Genomic DNA, 7,429 nt, shown 5'->3' with positions numbered 1-7,429 from the left:
TGGCATCATCAAAGACATTGGGTTCGGTAGCCTGGACACTTTTTGTGGAGGAGGAGGGATTTGTCCTTCCACATACTCTTTTAGGAAGAGATTTCTTGCTTGGAGGTTCCATGTGAAAGAACAGCCATTGAAATGCATTCAAGAATGGCGGACCGGCACAAATAAGAACAGCTGCTAGCATTCCAATGTTCACGGAAACTGGCACTCAAGATTATCAAGATGAAATGAACTCAGGAAACGTCAGAGGTAGTTCACTGAGCAGTTGCTCCCTAACCTACTTAGTAATCCAGTCATCGTGATGGATAATGCTTCCTTTCACAGTCATCTGGATCCTGAGTCTAAGAGTCCGACTTCGCGAAAGGCCGAGATCCAGTCTTGGCTTGATAGAAAGGGTATCCATCACACTCCGACAATGCTCAAGGCTGTATTACTCACATTGGTGAAGCAACATAAGCCTTGTCCTAAGTATGTGATTGATGATTTGACTTGAAGGCACATAGACTGGTGTACTGCGATATGACTTCAGAATTTTTCAAGCAAAACAGCATTTGCCAAATACAATGTACTCAACATTTTCCTTTGGAAGCGAGCCCAGAAATACAAGCTGAAAGTTTATTGATACAGCGGCACTGCGGGTATGCTTTTTTTTAAAAAAAAAAATACAGGTTCTTATCTCACACATGACATTTATATATTTTTGTGTTATTCATTAAAAACAACATAACAAAACCTTAGAAGTGAGGCCATCGAGAGCAGATTTTAAAAGCTAACATTAATTATTTCTGTTAGAAATTTTTATTTATATGAGAAAATAAATGAGAAAATTGTATTTATTGATAAATAAAACAGCTTGCATTACCACAATGGGAAAGGGTTTTCCACGAAAGACCAAGATAATGACTCCAGTCGTGTCTCCTGTGCTGTCTCGAAGAAAGCAGAGTCGTGGTTGATCCGACCTAAACGGACCATACCACAAGATCGCATTCAACACATGGGACAGTGTTTTGTGGTATCACTTTGGTAATGAAATGCGTTCCATAAAGTTTGCAAAAATGATGATATGACTCAAAAGTTAAAACGTCAATAAAATGAATTACCAGGTAATAAATTTAACAAGAGGCCCAGGGGCCACATCGCTCACCTGAGCTAGGAAAAAGCATAAATCAGATCCAAATTGAAAAGTTTACTGTGGAGTGAGGGGAGGGGGCTTAAAGTCTAATACTACTTGAGAATGCCTCCATATCAATACTGAATATAACTTCTTGAGAAAGTTCTTGAGAAAGATTTTTAAAGATTCTTTTTAACATTTTGTTTGTATATATTACTTTGTTATAATTTGAATTTAACTCCCAATATATTGTTTCCCATCCTACCCCAAAGAGTACTAATGATTTGAACAAATTTAAATCTTCAATACATGAGTAAGCTTACAAGTAAATATAACTAAACATAGCTTTTCTGTTTTTGGGATTTTCCCCTTTATTTTCCTATGTAAAACTTTGATCCACCATTGGTGACCCTTCCCTATCCTTGGGGGTTATGATTTGAACATATTAGTTCTACACTACCTGAGGATGCTTCCATATAAATATAACTAATCATGGCTTTGCTATTCTTTAGAAGATGATATTTTAAAATATATTTCAACGTTTAACTTGGATCCCCCATTGTGGCCCCTCCCTATCCCTGGGGGTTAGTATTTGAACAAACTAGAATCTACACTACCTAAGGATGCTTCAATATAAACATCACTAATCATGGCTTTGCAGTACTTGAGAAGAAAATTTTATAAAGATTTTACCTTTATATTCCTATGTAAAAATTTGATCGGCCATTGTGGCCCCGTCCTGCCTCCGGGGGTCATGATTTGAACAAACTTGAATGTACACTACCTAAAGATGATTCAATATTAAGTTTCATCTTTCCTGTCCTTATGGATCTTGAGAAGAAGATTTGAAATTTTTTTTCTTATGTTTCCTATGTAAATTTTGATCGGCCATTGTGGCCCCACCCTACCCCGGGGGTCATAATTTGAACAAACTTGAATGTACACTACCTGAGAATGATTCAACATGAGTTTCATCGTTTCTGTCCCAATGGTTCTTGAAAAGAAGATTTTTAAAGATTTTTCCTATATATTCCTATGTAAAAATTTTATCGTCCATTGTGTACCAACCCTACCCCCGGGGTCATGATTTGAATGTACCCTACCTGAGGATGATTCAACATGAGTTTCATCTTTCCTGTCCCAGTGGTTCTTGAGAAAAAGATTTTTTAAGAATGCCATTAATTTTTTCACTAAATCATAATTATCTCCTCTTGGAAGAATGTGTGGCCCTTCATTTGAACAAACTTGAATTCCCTTTACCCAAGGATACTTTGTAGCAAGTTTGGTTGAAATTGGTCCAGTTGTTCTTGAGAAGAAGATGAAAATGTGAAAAGTTTTCACAATATTTTCAACGACGACGACAGACAACGGACAAATTTTGATCAGAAAAGCTTACTTTAGCCTTTGGATCAGGTGAGCTAAAAAGCTTTGTTTCTCATCATTATGTACCCTAATATAAGCTGTTGATCGTATTAAGAGAAAAAAAAAACCTTATGTAAGAGGACGAGGCTCTGTGATACTAGGAATAAGTTATAACAAGCAAATTCAAAGAATTGTGGTCTCCCGCTTTCGGTGTCGTTGTGGATGTGTATCTAATATGAACACCCTATCATATGTAATTTATTTAGAAATTATCATTGAAGTTGTTTTTTTTAAAATAAGGTCAATCGTGAAGGCCAAGGGGTAAGAATCATAGCATGCTTGAAATTATCTTGTCATAAGTAATGCACATGTCAAATATAAAATCCCTTTCTCTTCTCAATATAAGGAACAAGATGTGTTTGGGAAACACTGATGACGCCGTATGCCAACATAACGAAGATTAAATTTTATTAAATGCAAATTAAATATATTTCTACCCAAAGTAGGGTTTTCCTCACAAGAAATACGATAAAATCATTGTGAAATACAAAATCCCTAGCACCACCTGTTCAAAAGTTAAAGCCGAGGATAAATTTTTGAAAGGTAGGTCAAACTCCAAGGTGAAAGGGTCTGAGCTGTTGGTTTCTTAAGAAAGGTCTTCTCACAAGGATTACATATGTGAAGTACGAAAGCCCTAGCCCTTACCGTTCAAAAGTTATGGTCAAAGTTAAAAAATTTCACAAGTATGTAAATCTTCAAGGTGAAAGTCAAAAGGTCAAAGTTGTTGGTATCCAATGAAAGGTCTTGCAACAAAGAATACATATGTGAAATATAAAAGTCCTAGTACCAATAGTTCAAAAGTTGTGAACAATGTATAGTGTTTTTAAAAAGTACTTAAAACTCAAAGGTCAAGGTCAAAGGATGAAACTTCTTGGTATCCAATGAAAGGTCTTCTAGTTCTAACAAGAATTACACATGTGAAGTACAAAAGCCCTAGCTTTTACCGTTCAAAAGTTATTGTCAAGGTTAAAGTTTTTTCATAAGTACGGAAATTTCCAAGGTCAAGGTCAAAAGGTCAGAATTGCTGGTATCCAATGAAGGGTCTTGCTACAAAGAACTCATATGTGAAATATGAAAGTCCTAGTACCTACCATTCAAAAGTTATGACCAAAGTAAAAGTTTTGAATTTTTGTGTAAAAGTGGGTTAAACTCCAAGGTCAAGGTCAAAAGGTCTAATTTGGTGGTACCCAAAGAAAGGTCTTGTCACAAAGAATACACATGTTAAATATGAAAGTCAGAGCTCCTCTGAATCAAAAGTTATGGGCAAGGTTAAAGTTTTTGTGACGGACGGACAGACTAACAGACAGACAGACGGACAGACGAATGAGATTTAATGTCCCCTCGCTTTCGCGAAAGCGGGGGAAAATAACGAAGGATTTTCACTTGCTAAAGAAATTCAGAAAAGAACACGGACAGTGGTGCAGATAGTATGATCTTCCAAAATATCTTTGATAATTTATCTGAATCCTTTAAAATCCCTTAAGAGCTAGCAACAACTAGAAATATATGCTGCAACTACCAAATACACATGTATATAAGTCTTTTTTTATTGGAATAAAAGTTCTAATTCACGATATTCTTCTAAAAGATACATTTGAATTTTTTGACCTTTTTCGAGAAGTGGTGTAAATCAAATTTAGATACTTAAAACATCCACTCTGACAAATGAGATGAGCGCACGCGGATCTAGACGTGGGTTGGAGGGTCCGACCCCCTGGAATTTGCAGTTATGATATATGTATACACATGTACTGAAATACCTTGGTGAAGTGACCTTGGACCCCCTCCCCCTAAAAACGCGGACCCCTCCTCGAAAACGCAGATCTATGTGAAATTTGTATGAAAAGTAATAGGTCTGAAGCTTGAATATTATGATAATTATTGTTTAACGCCGAGTTATCAGTATTTCAGCTATATTTCGGCGAACTTGAAGGTCAACGCCTAACTCCCTCTGCACCCCACAACACCCCATCCCCATAAAATAGGTTTTTCACGTTTGGAAAATTAGATGTGGATTTTTTTGCTGGTCAAGAAATTTCTGGGTTGAAATTTTTTTGCGACTGGGATGGACCCCCATCCCTAGAAAAAAAAATTTGGATTGCAAGTTTGCATGCGCATTTCTTTAAAAAAACTGAAAATAAAAATAAAATAAGAATAAAAAGTAAGCTAAAACACAGAAAGAGGAAAGAAAGAACTTTATTGACTGGTATGTCTTCAGGGATGTAGTATAGGGGGAGGGGCTGGCACTTTTTACAATAAAAAATGTTCACTGAAAGCCTGGATTGTCTCCTTTTGTTGTAGTGTAATAAAATCAAGTTATGTGGTTATGTATGAATAAAATTTGCCTATGAAAGATATTTAGAAATTGTACTAATTATATTGAACATTTTTTGACGTCTTTGATATTATAATATCAAAATTATTATTTTACTTCAAAACAGTATTTATGGATATTGTATTATATTGTATATTGTCAGGAAAGCAATATTGTATTACAATTTAATGATCACAATAATGTATATAATTGAAATATTTATTTTAAATGAATGTATCTTTGTAAACCCATCAAAATCATGGTATCGTCTAGAGGTATTGACGCTCTGGGTTGGTTTATCTTTTTACAGCAGTTTTGTGTTTTGTACCTCATTCCCAAATAAAAGGTAACTTTTATGTTATGAATTTGCTAATCATATCAACTCTTTGCTATTCCAATACATTGTATCCATAATATTGTAGGAAATGTTCAGTCCCTACTGAAGTTAACTCCCTGGAACTGGAAGCACCTGAACACCTCAGTCAAAGTGGACTCCCCAGTCTCCGTGGACATTTCTGTCTTGTCCCACTACAGACTTACGGGGAAACACTTCAATAAGTATCAACGTCAGTACACGAAGTCTTAGTTTTAAATAAAAATGCAAGATAGAACTATATGCCTGATATTGTGTTTGATCCCTGCTACCAAAAATAAATAAAATAAAATAAATAAATAAAATAAAATTTCTTAACCACTCAATACCAGTATCAATATTAACAAATTAAAACTTTCTTTTTTGCAATTTTTCATGGGTTGTTTTTTTTTTCAAGTCTATGAAAATAACAATACACAAATGTATTCTTTTACAGACATACAAAAAACAAGGGATTGTTCAGCTATTCTAAAATCTATTCCACATACAAAAGGAAGAAATGGCGTCTATGTTATTTACCCGACTTGAAGACACAGAAACTGGTCTACTGTGATATGACTACTGAGGGAGGGGGATGGACAGTGAGAATGTTTAAAACTTTCTGTAATGTAAAAACATCAATGTTATGTTTAGTGAAGTGTTTTCACTTCATCGTCACTTTTGCATAAAAGAAAATATTTCATTTTTACAAAAAATAAAAGTATCAGTAAACAATAAGCTGGAATTGTGCATTGGGTTGTGTAGATAAGTGAAACCTCTTTAACTTTCAACAGGTTATTCAACGTAGAGTGGACGGGTCTGTAGATTTTTATAGATCCTGGAATTCTTATAAAGAAGGATTTGGTAAAGCTGAAGAATACTGGTTAGGTAAGTATGTGCTCAAGATAAGATTTTTAAAAAGTAATCCTTTGAAAATTGTAAACAATTTCGAAAAAAAAGTTTCTTGATGATTCACCCAAGAGATATTTGTCTATCCTCCCCAAAAAATTTCGTACCCACTGTGATTAAAATCAGATCCTCGATCCGCTCCTTTTTTTTATTGTCGCTACACGAGAGGATCGAGGATCTGATCTTAATCAGACTGTTTTGTACCATATATAATTATCTTTTCCCCCAAAAAAACACTCATATTTAATTTTCACTTTACAAACTGAAGCACGTTTAGTTTGACAAAAAAAATAAAGTATTCAATGTTTTCAAGGAAACGAAGTTATTCATTCACTCACCACAAAAACAAAACAAGAATTGCCAAATACTCAACATTTTCCATTGGAAGCGAGTCCCAGAAATACAAGTTGAGAGTTGATGGATACAGCGGTACTGCGAGTATGTTTGGTTCTCAGTAACTCACAATTACAAATTTTGATTCATAAATAATATGAGAGCCGATATAAAGAATATAATTAACTCTCAAACACATGAATTTTATTGATAATTAAGTAAGTAATTTATTTTTATAGTGACATTTGTACATAGTTATTAAATTCTTTTGTTAACAGACAGTATAAAATAACAATCAACACCCGGTGGCCCATGGGGCCTATATGCCAAAATTGTAATACAATATATAAAAAAATAAAGAGCACAACGTTAAGAGAAAAAAGTGCATAAAAAGTAGCCTAATTGTGATAAATATATAATTATGCATTTGGAATGCTAGGTTGTAGTGTTTGTTATAAGAATTATTGTTAGATGAAAATGACACTGAAATACATTTTTATTTTCTGAACATAAAGGACTGTCTTTGCATAAATGAAAAATACAGTATGAACTTTGCAACCTGTCTAAGATAATTTGAAATTAGTATACATAGTAAATCCGTATCTGACCACGCCATTTGATTAATGCCAGTGTTTTCAAAAAGTTTTGATCGATATTCAGAGTACAAAGGACAATGTAATAAAAAAAATGAATTTCGTCTTATACAATTATCTGCAAATTCGATCCTCAACAGGTTTACCATGATATCTATTTGAATTTCATGCAGTTGTCGAGATACAAAACGGATTTGGAGTTCCAAATCTTTGTTTTGCAAACAGGGCTTGTGCCATGTTTTTGCTTACAAAGGTTAAATATACCAATATATGTTCGTTCAAAGCAGATTTTTTTCAATAAACAAGTGAATTCTAAATACGATTAGGCAGTTTCTAGTGATTTGCTGAATCTAGTTTTGTTACAAATCCAAATATGATATTTTCTATATGTGAAAAGC

At 34.2% G+C, this 7,429-nt stretch overlaps 1 long non-coding RNA gene across 1 annotated transcript; it reads left to right on the top strand.

The window, feature by feature from the left end:
* Window positions 1-5,135: 5,135 nt before the first annotated feature.
* Window positions 5,136-5,738, top strand: LOC134246795 (uncharacterized). Its single transcript, XR_009987720.1, has 3 exons — window positions 5,136-5,190; window positions 5,267-5,410; window positions 5,654-5,738. It is a non-coding gene; the product is annotated as an uncharacterized LOC134246795 (long non-coding RNA).
* The last annotated feature ends 1,691 nt before the right edge of the window (window positions 5,739-7,429 follow it).

The sequence above is a fragment of the Saccostrea cucullata genome, unplaced genomic scaffold, assembly GCF_032062105.1.
Source record: "Saccostrea cucullata isolate Sc308-1 unplaced genomic scaffold, CSIRO_AGI_Scuc_v1 ctg20824, whole genome shotgun sequence".
Lineage (NCBI taxonomy): Eukaryota > Metazoa > Mollusca > Bivalvia > Ostreida > Ostreidae > Saccostrea > Saccostrea cuccullata.
This window is presented reverse-complemented; position numbering and strand designations above follow the sequence as displayed.